Source organism: Netta rufina (assembly GCF_964035555.1).
Source record: "Netta rufina genome assembly, chromosome: 1".
In the NCBI taxonomy this organism is placed as follows: domain Eukaryota; kingdom Metazoa; phylum Chordata; class Aves; order Anseriformes; family Anatidae; genus Netta; species Netta rufina.
Window position 1 is genome coordinate 72,452,521 of NC_140123.1, and position 16,064 is coordinate 72,468,584.

General features: G+C 41.9%; 1 pseudogene across 1 annotated transcript in view; it reads right to left on the bottom strand.

Moving 5' to 3' along the window:
- Nucleotides 1-5,700: 5,700 nt before the first annotated feature.
- LOC311206879 (arylsulfatase D-like) overlaps nucleotides 5,701-16,064 on the bottom strand; it is a 31,386-nt pseudogene continuing 21,022 nt past the window's right edge. The window contains exons 8-10 of the transcript in view: nucleotides 13,294-13,456; nucleotides 11,002-11,123; nucleotides 5,701-6,071 (exon numbers count right to left, since the gene is read on the bottom strand). The product of the transcript in view is annotated as an arylsulfatase D-like (transcript). The remainder of the gene's footprint in view (nucleotides 6,072-11,001; nucleotides 11,124-13,293; nucleotides 13,457-16,064) is intronic.

Below are 16,064 nucleotides of genomic sequence, written 5' to 3' on the forward strand. Positions count from 1 at the left end.
AAGCAGGTTTGGAGGGTGTTCTGTGCAGCATGTTGGCATGAACCACAGGGTTTGCTAAGTCAAGGCATTGCTTGGAAATAAACCAAGCCTCACCCAGAATTTCTTCCATATTAATATATGATGTAGCCCCAGGTACTTTTAGGGTAAAAAAAGTCAGGAAAAATAGACTTTCTGATAGCACCACTCATCCCTGAACAAGACACATTTTCACTTTAGAAACTTGGAAAGGTGCTGTAGAACCAGCACTCTGTCTCGATGAAATGCTAAGGGAAAAGATGACATATTAGATTAAGAGATCTCTGGTGGTTTTAATTAATGTCTGGTGTGTGTGTGGTGGGTGTCAGTGAGGGTTTTGCCAGCATTGTTTAAGCCCTGGTGACCAGTGAAGCAGCTGTAAGGATTTTGAAAGGCCAAACTCTGACCTATTGCTGTGTGGCAGACTTGGCATTTCAAGTGGACAGCTTGTGTTTGAGTCACAATATGCTGTCTCATCTGCTATCATGGGCTTAGTTATTTACAGCAGAACCTAGGAGGGTAGTTTCATTTGCAATACAATAGTTTTATTGGGTGCTCTTCATTTAAAAACAGGAGATACTGTGGGTGTGCCATAAGGAAAATTCTTGAAAATCTTAGACGAGTGGGTTAATGCACTTCCCAAGCTTAAGGGAAAAGGAGATCGTTGTTCTTGAAATGTCCCTTCTTACTGTACTGCCTGGTGTCTTCTGAGGACCTTGCATTTGGTTGTTCTGGGAAAGAAGAGTTTTGTCTCTGTAGTTCAGCCTGCTCACACCAGTTATGTTTTGTAAGGCTGATATTTGGGAAAAGAAAAGAAAAAGAGCCTCTTTATTTTTCTGCCTTTATATTTTCTTGTCCCTGAACGTGAGACTGGGTTATTAGCAGGTGGCTTTATATGTGTACATGCTTCTGAAAATGTCTGCAGCATGCCTATTTATTCTGTGATGGCTTCTGTTGCTTTACTAAGCTAAACTGTTTTTGATTCATCTGACTGAAAATAACATGAGAGGGACCTGTTTTCTCTTAATTAATACTGTTAGAACGATTTTACCATTCCTTAAAAGTATTTAGCTCAGTGTATGAGAAAAAGTCATATCTGTTTCCTTTTTTCCACAGTTTTCACTATTATGAGGTTTGATTATTTTTAAATCAGCCCTATAAATGAGATAAAATGGCTAGCAGTCAACTCTAAATAGCCTGCAAAAAGGCATGTCAGTTAATACTTCTCATTGGAATACCGTGCATTTTCAGTGTGTGGGCTGCAAAATGCTTCAGCTGAAAGTCTGTTCATCCTGAGCTGTCTGGCTCATGAACAAGTAGTTTATGTGGTACTGAGTTACAAGGGGCAACGCTCAAGGAGTTTGTTACCTCCTGGTATAAATTTTGCACTTGTAATAATTGCATATCATGATTTCAGCAAAGGTATTTAAAAATAATAAGTTACATATAACATTATAAATCATTATAAAAACCATTAGAATGCTTGCAATGATACACCATGAATACATGAAAAGGCACAGTTGCAAGCCTTTTCCTTAACCTTGCTTTGGAGGTTGCCAGGTTCCTTTAAACTATCAGTAAATTGAAGGGAAAAACATTCCTAGATAGTCAGGGTTCAACTTGTGATTATTTTAATATTTTTCCCACCTCAGGATGACAGGACATTAACCGCCTCAGAGGAGTGTTTGTTTCCATTTACAGGACTGTAGAGGGAACTGAACTGTGATAGATGTAGGTGGTTTTCCTTTAGATGTGTAATACTAGAAACAGGTGATTTTGTTTTATTTTAGACTTAAAGAACTGCATTTTTTCAAAGCCTACCCATATTACTAAGTATTTGGAACAAAAACGATCACTTGTGATTGGTGGGTACCTGTTTTTTCATTCTGAAACCTCCTTAAATTCTTTGTGTTTCAAAAACCTACAGCCTTTAGAAATGTGGCAGAACAGAAGCCAAAGTCATTCACAATCTGCAATATCCCCATTTTCCTCAGAAATGTCACTTTTTTTTTTTTTTCCCTTTCAAACATCTTGGTAATGCAGCACAGTAATGCGAAGAGAAAATATGCTTTTAATAAATTTGAGTTTTGCAGAGTTGTTCAGAAGTAATTTTGCAATTAAAACATTCTACAGAAATATTCTGAGATTCATTTCAACACTATGTGTGTATGTATTTTAGCCTACAATCCAGTGGGGAGCAGAAGTCTTTTGATTTCACTTCTCCCCTTTCATTACTCGTGTAAATGAGTTGTGTCCCCCAAACACAAATTTCTGTTCTCAGTTTGTCTGTTACACAATTATTTGTACTCTCAGGTGATGGGCTCTAGTGATTTATGCAGTGGTGTTCCCCTGGGTCACAGCAGAGAGCAAGTCAACGCGTCTGTGGTATTTAAACACGGTGAAGTGAGTTATTGTAGAAGCTTATTGTCTCACTGTTATGAGACTCAAAACAATTACTTTGTTGAGTCAGTCTAGTGCAGAGATTCCAAATGTTATTTAATAATGATCAAACTATTTAGATGGAAGTCAGCTTCATACATCACGAATGTCAGACATTTGCTCAGCCACAGCCCTTTCCATAAAAACAAACTTCTTTTGTTACAGAGCTGCTTCCCTCTGTATGGCACCTGTATTTAACCATATGTAGGCGCATTCTCCTGTGGTTAACAGTGGCTTGGTGGTTTACAAGGTCTCTCAGATTCGCCTAATAGGCCAGTTCATGTGGTGTTTCTTCCCTTCTACAAAGGGAGAAGCCATGAGAAAACAATGGAGAGAGCATCATATATTCCTTTTTTTTTTTTTTTTAGAATATCATTACATTTTTTTCAGAAAAAAAACACTCCTTTGTAACTGAGTTTATTTTTTAGTATCATACAGATGCAAATGTGTCACATTTGACAAAAACAGCCTTTTATTCATTAATGCATTTTATTTGGAAGCATGCACCCAGGACAACTCTTAAGCATGGTGTTGGGTTCACCTGCTTTAGGGGGAATGTGTGTTCCCAGGACATAGGAATAGCGTGATGTCCTGCAGAGCAGGCTGCTGGATGCATAAAGTCAAGAGATCTGCCACCACTCCATGGCCAGGATCTGCAGGAAACAGGTAAAATAAGTTACCTCATAACTTTAATAATAATAAAATCTAAATAATTTCTAATTCTGGTGATGATTTACCATGTCTCTGCCGTGAGGTGAAGGGCAGGCTTTAGTGCTGGATGTGGTATCAGGCCATCCAAATGCCCTCTGCTCCTGTTGCTAGCTCTTAGCCTGCCTTTGACCACGGGCCAGAAATATTCACACTCTGGTCAGAGATTGGTTTTGGGGGTTTCGCTGATGTACTGGGCTTCCCACTCTGCCTGCAAGACCTGTGTTTTTGTGCTGCCTGCCTCTTGGCAGACCCATTAGTCATGGCCCAGCCTGTGATGGGGCAGGTTCTTGTGTCTGACTGGTTGGGGGTGGGGAGGAGAGTGCTGGGGTGATCAGAGGGTAACTTTATGGCCAGGCTTTACTGGCAGCATAGATGTTACTGGGCAGGCTGGACTGACTCTGACTTTTGCCTTTGTTCCCCCCCGAGCAGCAAGATCGCTCCTCCATCTTTGAGTCAGCCGAACTGGCTTTAAAGCACAGGGTCTTTTAGGCTCTTTTCAGGTTTAGTGGGGACTGTTAGCGTTAGGTCAGAGGTTGGACTCGATGATCTTGAGGTCTCTTCCAACCTAGAAATTTCTGTGATTCTGTGAATCCAGCTGCTCTGGTTTCAATCCCCATCAGACACAGAAAAATATCTTTTGACAAGTTCTTAGCAAGGCCGATCTGGATTTAAATGCTATCAAGCAGTAAGAACAAATGTATTTTTAGATGCTTCTGTCAAGCCTGACATTGATCTGTCTTATCAGTTCATTGTCAGATTAGCCCTTTGATTTGTGCAGAATAACATCCGCATAATTTGCTCGGTGTCCTTTTAGAGGAAAAATACTAAGTGGAAATAACGTGAAGAAATACCATTTTTGCTGTATGGAGACTTCTTTTGGTGCTGCATCATGGTCACAACGTGTGCTCTTTAGACCAAAACATTGTGACTTACCACACTGGTGATGTGCACATGGGGGATAAAAGTCAGGAGCTTGCTTGAAAACACCTCAAAAAGTGTGTTTTTCCAGGCACACGTGCTGTTTTGTCCTGAGGCTGGTGAAAGGACTGGGACCAGCTGTCACAGCTCGAGAGCTGCACGCTGCTCTGGGATTACCAACCCCGCAGTGCTGTGCTGCCCTGGCCTCCTTATCTCCTCCCTGTTCTACAAGGGGGAAAATGACACACGGGTGACCTTCGTATTGTGCAAGGCTGATAGGTTTAGGGAAACAAGTTACCTGAAGCTTCTGCTGGGCTGGTCTTGCCCTCCCTTGTCACTTGAAATCATGCAGATATTTAGCTGCATGGTAGGAGTGAACACAGTGCTCAGGAAGGCTTAGAAGTTGTCTCTGCCACACAGCGTACTTTTTTTTTTTTTTTTCTTTTTTAAGCAGAAAATGTAGGAGCCTCTGCATAAAAATTGGAGCTGACACAAAACCCCTGCAAAAACATGGTTAGGATTATATATTGAGCAATGATTTAGTTAACCAGAGAGCAGCGAGAGAGGATTAGACATTTTAATTCCCTACCTTTCCCTAATGACTGTGCAGAGTGCTGACACTTGTTTGGCTTGTCGAATATGACCTATACATACACTGAGGTGATTAGTGTGTGTGCTGTGGATTTTTTAACACCTCCTGCTGAAAACAAAATACCGTCTTCCAAAACAAAGCACATTTTTCATGGAGCGTATTAGTGTGGAGCATATGAAATCGGGGGCATTACCGTTGAAGTGGGACATGCAGCTTATGAATCAGTCTCGCAGATTGTGAAATTTGGGACCTATCTTGTCCAGGCAGCTGGATGATGATTTTCAATGCTCTTACACAGAACATGATTTAACAACATAGAAAAGGTGCGTCAGTAGGAATCGCCGTGGTTTAGCATTCCAGAAGAGCTGGATACTTTCCTGCTGAATTTGGGATTGTAGATTTAGCTACCTACTTTTTTAAAACATACTTGCAGTTTCTTTGTTTGTCTTCTCCCTGCTGGGAATTCTTATGTGATAGATAAATGAATGCACAGATAAAGCAAACTGTTGCTGTAAAATAAAAGCTTATATTTCTTAGAGGCCAGTGTGTTTTCATGGCTCCAAGTTAAATGCATAACTGTGCTCTAAGCACACAACAGCTTTTTCTATTAAAAAGGCAAGGCTTGAAAGGAGAGATCTACTTGGACTCAGTCCTTTTGTCTTAACAAGCATGTTACCTGTATATACAGCAGCAATTAAAGTTTGATTTCATGCCATCTATAACTTATTTGAATTTAAAATTAGTGAGGAAAGAAATTTTGGTTCATTTACCTGGATATTTGATCTAGAATTGTGCATTTGAGGTATAGATTATACAGGTGACTCAGACAAAATATGTTTTGAGCATATATATATATATATATATATATTTTTTTTTTAAAGTATAGGCTGAGTGAATTTTTGTGAGAGAAGAGATCGTCCCTTTCAGTTATTACAGTGTAATTTGTCCCCATCTCTATATGACTGTAGTCCTGTGCATGTGAAAATTAGTACCTTTTTTAAGCTAACTGTACTTTGATTTTGGTATTAAAGCATGTCATCGGCTTTGTTGGTTTCTTTATCACACCAACAGAAGGGAAACATGCTGCAGCACGGCTGCAGCCATGGCTTCCATACGTTATTGTAAGAAGAGAGCTGCTGTGGGACTGGAGTCAGTGTCCTGCGATGCTCTTCCACAGCCTTCCCTATTCTGTTCACTATGGTATCAAACAAGGGCTCAGTGTCAGCTGAGAGAGGATTTGCCTCAGAAGGATCTTGGGAGAGATCAAACAGCAGGGGAGGGTCATGACGGGTTACACCGTCCCCGAAACACGGGCAAATTCGTCTTCCAAAACAGGTTCTGGAATCTTCTGGCTGGAATACTGGAGTCACGTAATGAGCTTTCCATGTGGTGCCCCCTGTAACAAAACCACATTTGAACAGCTTAGTGGCAGTAGGAGTCAGGGAGGTCCCTGGAAGGGTGGTTCAAGTTTTAAGTTACCTGCAAGTTCCCCTCGTGGCTGTCATCTCTGGGGAAAAAGCTCTTTTGGGGACCTGGCAGGGACTCAGGATTGTTTTCATGACTCAAAGGCACATCTGAGCTGTGAGTGCTGGCAAGGCCACATACACTTGGTGGATGCTTAGGTCTAGTATTTTGGGTGCAGAGAGCCTGCCCATTTCTTGTGACCCTTTGAAACTCTATACTCCTCTTGGTGGGGAAAATGGAGAATGTATCCCCCATTTCTCAATGTAGATACGGGTAGATGGTGGTTCTGCTAGCTCTGTATGTCTGAGCCAAGAGCAGCACCTGGGCAGGAGCTGATGCAACACATTTCTGTGCCCATTTTCAAGCACTTCTTCAAATAGGGCATTAATGGCAGGCCATGAAAACAATAAAATGTGGGGGATAGTTGTTAAGTGAATACCATGAATGCAATCAGTTTGCAGCTTCAGAGCTTGTATTTCACCAAGCTGTTGTACTGACCACTGGATAAGTGCAAACTAACTTGTAGTGAAAAAATGACAAAGTAAATGTAGTTCAAATGGGGATTTTTCCTTTCCCCCTCCCTCCTCCTTTCCCTCTGTTCCTCTCCCTGTGTTTAGAAAGCACTACACTGAGCACGTTCCAAGAGGAGGCAAAGAAGAGCCCAGTAAGAAGACAGCTATTAGACACTACATCTGAAAAAGGAGAGGAGAAGAAAGGGGATCTTCAACACTTGGAGCCCTTTCTTTGAAGCATTGAGCACAAACAGCCGACATCTCAAATGACAAATGCCTACGTGGCGTTTTTCTTTTTGGTTCAATGGGATCTGCTGAACTGTCCTTCTGTCTGTTGTCCCCTGTGCTGAGCTTTGTGTTGGGGATTCTGTAGCTTTACTCTTCTATTTGTTTTGTGTCGCAGTCGTTAGGAGAATTTGTTGATTGAAAAATAAATAAATAAAACACAAAAACCACCACCATCACTGCCAAAACCTTCTTAAAATGTGAGGGGAAGCAAATAACAGCTATTAAAGCTTGGATAATCTTTTAGCTTAAGATCTGCTTCTATCTTGCCATGTTTCTATTAATTCCTACTCTACAATTTCCACATCCTGCTAAGCTATGGTTCTGCGCTTCTGTGCAGGGATGATGGCTCAATGGTTCTGAAATGTTTCTATATAACACATTTAGAATTGTTAGATTTTAGATGTCTCCATTTCTGAAGTTGTCAGAGAAAGGATGCAGACCTGGATTTCAGAAAAGAAAATGGCTCGCTGCTGCTGATGACTTACCGAGGACAGGTATTCCTTAGCTCTGTTTGGGTGGGTGCTATCCTGCTGGCAAGGATGTGTTCCGACACCACCTACTTTTCCCAGTCTTGTGACTAAAAGTATGTTTTTATCTTACGACAAGAATGTGAGCACTCTCTGTCATATCAGGGTTCCCTACGCATGGGGTTTGGGTCCTATGTCTGTTGGTTGCATAGCATAGATGCTTGTTAGGAGGAGTTAAACAAGTACCCTCTAGGCCATATGCATTTATTTTTTTTTCTGATTAGCTGAAATGACCGACCATTTCATAGACAAATAGGAGATAGACAGCTGTGAACTCCTACAATAGAGAAGTTTGTGATCAGTGTTCAGAAAAAGCAAATCAAGTCACTCTTTACCAACTGAACTGAATTCCTCACAACATATATCCTACAGCAATCAAGAGTTGAGTGCCTAAGCAGAATTGTTCTGATTTTGCAAAAATTTTAATATCTGTTTTTCACAGCTGCAAAGAATTACTGGGGTTGCAGAGTGGGAGAGAGCTGGGTCCTTGTTAGGTCATTTGGAAGGACAGAGTCAGGCTGACTGTAATTAACCTGTGCTGGTGAGCTGAGTAAACAATGAGGTTACAGAGGGATCAGGAAAAAAAAAAAAAAAAGGAAAAAAAAGAATTAAAAATTAAAAAGGTGGTATAAATCAGCAATGATGGAACCAGCAGAGATTTGGGCCATCTCCAAGAGGCAAGGAGGGATACACAATTTACTACTGAAGTATCTCTGACGGAATTTAAAGAATGTGTGTGAATTTTAGGGCAACATGTTAATGTAATATATCTAAGGGAAAGAAAACCTGCTTCTTCCATCCAAACATCTCTCAAACCCATCTGGTAACAATCAATCAATTTAATGAGCAGAAAGAAATGGGCTATCACTAATAAGTCTTATTGTGTTGTGGTAGAGGAAAACACTTCAACATACAGCCAAAGGATTCTTCTGGCTTCAGCGAAGGGCTTAATTTATGGATCCTGACAGTAAGACACAATGGCTTCATATTCAGCCTGTCCAGCAAATACAAGGGAGCAGCTATTAAATGCATAATCTGAATGTGATATACCTTTCAGTGGGCTCAACTATAAGAAAACTTAAACAGACTTAACGTCTGTAAGCCTAGTAAGAAGGGATGGCTGTCAGAGCAAAGAATCAGAATTTCTGCCCTAGCTGAAAGTTGAGCAAAAGAGTAATATTTGGTAAGCTAGTCGTTCATATGCAGAACATCCTATTCTTTTCAATCCCCTAGCCATCCACAGTGTGTTTCAATGTTAAAAACTGTAGAAAGGCATGAGCGCTGTAGCTGTGCTTTAGTTTCAGAGGAAGACAAAATAACCCTGTATAACATCTGTATATCATATCTGTGTCTATATTGCAAGTAAGATAACCTATTAAAAACTGATTAGTAGAGCAAAAGAGGTGTTAATAGCTTGATATTTGCACTATATTTCTTTGGGGGTGCTTTACTGGAAATTAATTCTCTGGTCCTATCTGCTCAAAATCTGAGAGTGATGAGAGCGTATTTGTTGTGAAACCAGAAGCTATTTCACAGAGAGTTTGCTCTAAAGTTACGGTCTTCAAGTTCATTCCATAGTGCAAACCAAAGCACAAGAACATGATATGCTCAGGGTGGGTTGCTTCATAAGCAATTTGTGATGGATTTTTGTGATTGGAGGGGGGGAGCACGCTCCTCTGCATGCTTATCCAAATTTAAAAACGAAAAGTGGGTCTGGTAACTGCGCCAGAGATCCAGGGAATTGTTATTGTCATTATTTATTAATCTCTTTGTCTAAAGTGCTAATTTGACGCCTGACTCACGCCGAGGCGCCCCCAAGTGCGGTAGCTGCGCTGTGAGGCGGAGCGCGGCGGCGGTTGCGGCGGTTATGGCGGTTTGGGGCGGTTGTGGCGGTGCCGCGCTGCCCCCTGGCGGCGCCTTCCCCTCCCGCTCCGCTCGGCGGCTGCTGCCCGGCCCACAGCCGAGCCCCCTCGTCAGCCCCGGCCACTGGCCCCCGGCGCAGCACATGAAGTCTTTGTTGCTTTCCCCCACGTTTCCTGCCAGCCAAGCTCAGTGACTTTCAGTGACTTCCTGCCTCGGAGCCAGGCTTCTGTGGCATGATGTCAAGGGCACTGACCTCAGGTTTAAACTGGCAGCGTGACTAAAAAAAATTGGTGTTGCAACCCTGGTATGTGTTTATACACGCCAACAAGAAGGACTGCAAAGCTCTCAGTAATTATCCTGATGCCCTTGTGTGTTCTAGCAGAACGATCTCATCTGTGACAGGAACAGAGAAAATCTATTCTGAAATGTTTGCAAGTATGAATAAGTTTTGCAGTTTTCAGGTGTTTTCTCAGCAGGTAGACTCTGGTCTTGATACTATTAATTTTTGAAACTGCCATAGTATCAGAAAGCATCATAAAGAAAATCTAGATAAGTTCAAGAAAGATCACTCAGTTAACATTGACATAAGAAAGATTTTCAGGGCTGCCTGACATCTCACCACACTGTCAGCACTCAAAGTACTTCTCAAACAGCCAGCTTCTTGTCAGCATACCAACAGCTGAATTTGAACAGCTGATGTTGGTGGAATACCCTAGCATTTTGTAACTGTTACTTAATTGTAGTCTCACAAGATCTCAGTAATTATTCTCTCACTTCATAAATACAGAAAACAAAAATCAAAGGGGCTCGTTCAAATTCCTAAAGGAAGGTGAGTAGGTATAGCCTACTCCACTGACTTCTGAATTTTTCCAGCTGTGCAGAATGAAAACAAACAAAAATGTATAGTGGTGATGACTAATTTGTCAGCTTTACAAATACTCTCACATCATCTGCTCACAGAAGGTATAATTAATCTCAAGTAACTTTAAGTTAACATAAGGGAGATTTTTATATCTGATATGGGCAGTCTCCGCTCCCTTTTTAGTCAGTGGAGAGCAGCAGGCACTTTTAGGTGCGACTGATCTAACTTGCTAATGACGTGCCCAGATGTGCTAGTCAGGAGGTGAATCACTGCTTCTGTTTGGTCACACAGATGCCGCCCTCCATTCTGAGCAGGAGTAAGGACTCAGCCTCCTGTCGCTAGCCCATTCTATTTTATGCTTCAATGGAGGATGACATCAGCAAAAATTTGGTGCTTGTTGAAAGCTAGAGAGAACATTACAGCTACAGTCAGCTTGCCTAATGCCACAGCTGAAAAAGAACAAAACAAATAACGTAGGGCTACTGAAAACAAACTACTCCTTAAGATAAAGACCATATGTGTGCAGTTCCTTTTTCTTCAAAGTAAAGCTGATTCTGAGTGCTTGCACAGCAAAAGCAATAGAGACACAGCAACAACATGGAATCTTAAAGCTGTGCTACACAGGAAGCAAAACCCTTCCCTCAGGCAAGGCAGGATGGCTAGTGAACAGCTCAGCCATTGTGCACCTTGCAAAAGTTTAAAGAAAGACACTCCAGATGTGTAGAGATGTTTTTACATGCTACTGTACTGGAAATTAGAGGTTGTTGCATTATCTCTGATCAGCGGGAGGATGGAAGTGTTTATACTCACTGTCCTTTTGGTGCCACCGCACTGCATGCAACACTGCACCACAGTAGTGAAACATGAACTCGTGCTCTGAGTGCCGAGCTGTTCCCTGCAGTAGAGGTAGTAAGGTGCATCCGTCGATGACCCTGATGAAGAGGACGGAGGTCACCAGGCTGTTCAGGAGTTTCACCCTGCAGCGGTACGCACTCTGCATGCATGCAGAATTAGGATTTCAGGTATTTCTAGAGTAAGCTACTGTTTAGCTAACGAGCCCTGGCATTTTTAATTGTGTAGAAGGGTGGAGGCCAGCGATTAGTAGTTAATAGCAGTTTGTGCAATTGCATTTAGTTCACACATCCTGGAGAGATAAATTATCATTAATGTAATTTTCCTAGGGGTAAACAAGTGATAACCATAGAAAAGGCAAGGGTCACCACTTTTAATCTGACTCCCTGAAACTGAAGTCACCGATATAAGATCACCCGTATGGTGGACCAAGGGAAACCAGCTGATGTGATTTTTTTGGACTTCAGCAAGGCTTTTGACATGGTTTCCCATAGGATCCTACTGGACAAAATGTCCACCATACAGCTAAATAAAAACATCATACGATGGGTGAGCAATTGGCTAACGGGCAGGGCCCAAAGGGTTATGGTAAATGGGGCTGTGTCAGGCTGGCGGGCGGTCACCAGTGGGGTCCCTCAAGGCTCCATTTTAGGGCCGGTACTTTTCAATATTTTTATAAATGTTCTGGATGTAGGAATAGAGGGTATTTTGAGCAAGTTTGCTGATGACACCAAACTTGGAGGAGTTGTGGACTCAAATGAGGGCGTAAAGGCCTTACAGAGGGATCTGGACAGGTTGGAGAGCTGGGCGATCACCAACCGCATGAAGTTCAATAAGAGCAAGTGCCGGGTCCTGCACCTGGGACGGGGAAACCCTGGCTGCACGTACAGACTGGGCAATGAGACGCTGGAGAGCAGCCTAGAAGAGAGGGATCTGGGGGTCGTGGTAGACAGCAAGTTGAATATGAGCCAGCAGTGTGCCCTGGCAGCCAGGAGGGCCAATCGTGTCCTGGGGTGCATCAAGCACGGCATCGCTAGTAGGTCAAGGGAGGTTATTGTCCCGCTCTACTCTGTGCTGGTGCAGCCTCACCTCGAGTACTGTGTGCAGTTCTGGGCACCACAGTATAAAAAGGACATGAAACTGTTGGAAAGTGTCCAGAGGAGGGCTACGAAGATGGTGAAAGGCCTGGAGGGGAAGACGTACGAAGAACGGCTGAGGTCACTGGGCCTGTTCAGCCTGGAGAAGAGGAGGCTGAGGGGAGACCTCATCACAGTCTACAACTTCCTCGTAAGGGGGTGTCGAGAGGCAGGAGACCTTTTCTCCATTAACACTAGTGACAGGACCCGCGGGAACGGGGTTAAGCTGAGGCAGGGGAAATTTAGGCTGGACATCAGGAGGGGGTTCTTCACAGAGAGGGTGGTTGCACACTGGAACAGTCTCCCCAGGGAAGTGGTCACTGCACCGAGCCTGTCTGAATTTAAGAAGAGATTGGACTGTGCACTTAGGCACATGGTCTGAACTTTTGGGTAGACCTGTGCGGTGTCAAGAGTTGGACTTGATGATCCTTAAGGGTCCCTTCCAACTCAGGATATTCTATGATTCTGATTCTATGATTCTATATCTCTGTGAGCTTAGGGCTGTGTAAAAATAGTGCCACTTAGTTAACTGGCTGACAGTTGGCTTAGTGATGCAACACAAGGACTTTTCTGCTTTTTGCTCAGAATGCCATAGGCATCCAGCCTTTCACTTGTTCTTTCGAGGAGTCTAACATAGATGCTACCATTTGTTTACTTCCGAGGAATGAACTTCTCCATTACTGGTACCAAATACAGGCTGTTTGATCCATCTTCCCTACTCACAAAGAACCAGGCATCCCAGTCCGGGAAAGGGCCTGTCTTAGGTATTTTTAACAGGACCAACCAGCTTTATGAATTTACAATTTTTCATATAAAAGTTCTCTCTTTTTTTTTTTTTTTTTTCCAAAGTCATCCCAGTGACTCCAGTAGTCCAGGTTCCCTTTCAGTGATTAGAAAACTGAGTTATCTAACTGATCCTTGATAACACATGTTGTTTGCCTTTCCCATGTAATCAGGTAAGATGGGGAAAACTAAGCAGAAGATTGCTAGAGAACTATCTGGTTTAGCAACTACTAGAATTTAACCCATGGGCATTAGGATGTGTGACATATAGTCAGCTTTGATCTAAATCAAGGAAGGAGAGCAAGCATGGTTTATGAAGCCACTTTTGTACCTGTCTTGAGGCACTACCCCTCCAGCCAGCTGAACCACTGTTGGGAAAATGTCCATAAGGCTTGTTGGTTCACTGATAACTATGTCTGCAGGCAACGCTCCAGGCCATCTAACTATTCCTGGAACACGGATCCCTCCTTCCAAACCTCCCATTCCTTTTCCACCTGTTAGAGGAGAAAAAAACAAAACAAAACAAAAACAGATAAATATAAGAATGAGAGATACTAGGCATTTATTATGCATGTATAATTAAAGGATTTAAAAATTTCAAAATATTCAAATACTTTTAATGAAAACATGGAAAACAGCAAAATGACTACAATACAAGCCCCATTCTTCAAGAATAAGCTGATTACTTATTACTTTATTTTAAACTTCTTTGTGGGGTATATATAGAAACTCAATACAAAGCAGCGTTTTGAGCATAAGAGGAATAATTTCACCCTCTGATGCTTCAGAGGACATTCTAACCTGTATTTTTAATTGAATGTCATGTTTGAGAATAATCACACTCCCTAAAAACATGCACATCTGTTATTAGTAAAAAGCAATATCTGGCTCTGTCAATAAAAGAGAGGTTGCAGCCTCACATGGTGCCCAAGAAAGGGAATTAACACAGGGCAAACTTGGTCAACAGACTGTGGCTTGTCGACCCCCATGGGCACACTCCCACAGTCAGACGGTTCTAAACCAGAGAGGCTGCTGAACATTACAAAATGATTTCTCCAATCCTGGAGAGCAGTGAGAGGAACTATGATAATGATTGCCCTCCAAGAGTTTACAATCCCAGGGATGGTCTGAGGTGGTCCCATGGTCCCATGTGCAGAACCATGTGGTAAATGGGGAAGCACTCTAAATGTTTTGCAGTAAGGAAGACTTCCACCTACATTTCTATTGATGTGAAAAAAATCCAAAGAGTTTTTTTTTTTTTTCTGCATTCCTCTAATCTTCTTAACCTTCTCCTATATTTTTTTCTTCCATGCATTGGCTATCTTGTAAGCCAAAATATATATATATAAATATTTTTGAATGCTGCTTCAAAGTGAGAATGATTAATTAACTGCAAATGTCTATTCTTAATGTCAAGGATAGGTATATTAATTAAGCCAGAAAATCCATTTAACTCCATTAAAGCCAGAAATCCATTAGCCAAGTTGATGGTCCATTAAGAAAATAAAAAAAGTGTAAGTGTGAAGCTCAGGTACATACATGACATTTATTCTGTTGTTCATTCTATTGAGGGCAGAAATGCCCAGACATTGCTGAAAAAACTGGTAGAAAATTTGTCAAGTAAAACTTGAAGCTGGTGTATTAGTTCAGTTAATAAACCAGCAAACGTGGATGGTTGTTTAAGCTAGGCCCTGGCTTTTACTATGGACGAGGTATGCTCATACTTAGAGCTGAGAGGCAAGGTTCCCAGAGCTTGGTTTAAGAGGCTGACAAAATCGTATGGTGGATTACAAAAAGGGCAAGTCCACCTACTTGTGCAATAACCTTGTGCTTTGTAGAATGATGGTTTCTCACACCTTGTTGTTTACTAACACCTGTTCTTATTACCCATGTGCATGGCTCTTCTTGTTTTTAATATCCTTTTAGCAGTAATAACACCTTACAGCAGTGAGTTCTACAGGTATTTATGAATTAACAGGATGTCTCCTCTTCTGTTGTATGCAGAGATAAATGTGAATAACCCCTTTCTGACGTTAATTTCTAAACTAATATTATATCTATCTCCCCTTGTCTCATCTCTAAGCAGGCATGTTTTCATCATTGGCCTCATTGAAATCACTATCTAATCACATTCACCTTTCATCTCTTGTTATTCATGTTCTTATTTTAGGCTAGTGAATACCCTAGGTTAGACTCAAGTTAGTCCATTGGCTTTTTTTTGGCATCTGTTACTGGTATGGAAACTTCATGTCCAGAACTGAAGGCTAATTTTGCATTTAGGACTGCTACTGGATGTGATCTAAGCTCTATCAAAAATTTATTGTGTGGCTCAAAGCACTTACTGCTAGAGAATGTGCATTTTGATGCTGAGCAAGATCAAAGCACCTGAATCTTCATTTGTAGGGAAATAAGCAATAGGAACAGTTTTCAGTCTTCATTATACAGTAAGTGCTAAGCTGCCCAAGATATCAGAGTGGCTTTTCAGGTCTTAGAAATCTGGAGAGTTATCTCATGGGTTCAGACAGCTAGAGGAATTCCAAAGGATTTCAGTCCAGATTAAGGAATCTCATCAGAGCTGTTGTCATAAAAGCATTAAGGGTTTGGTCTTTAGCCTCTAGCTGCACTGATGTATGCTTTGATGCAAAGCAGCACTGCTGAGTTCATGGTGAAGTACAGAGAAAGGAGTACAGAGCTCATCTAAGGGAAATGGAGGAAAAACAAATACTAACCAGCAGTGCGCTTTAGAAACTGTTTTCTTCCTTGCTTATTTTCTACAAATGACAAAAGAGATGGAAAAAGCAAGTAGAAGGGAGTATTTATGAATTCAGGAGAAGGACCTGGAGGTGTTGGTTGATGAGAAGCTTGATGTGAGCTGGCAATGTGCTCTTGCAGCCCAGAAAAACCAACTGTATACTGGCCTGCAGCAAAAGAAGAGTGGCCAGCAGGGTGAGGGAAGTGTTTTTCCCCTTCTAATCTGCTCTCATCAGATCCCACCTGAAGTCCTGCATTCACCTCTGGGGCCTCCAGCAGAAGAATGACATGGACATACTACAACGAATCCAGAGGAGGGCCTTGAAGATGACCAAAGTGATGGAGCACCTC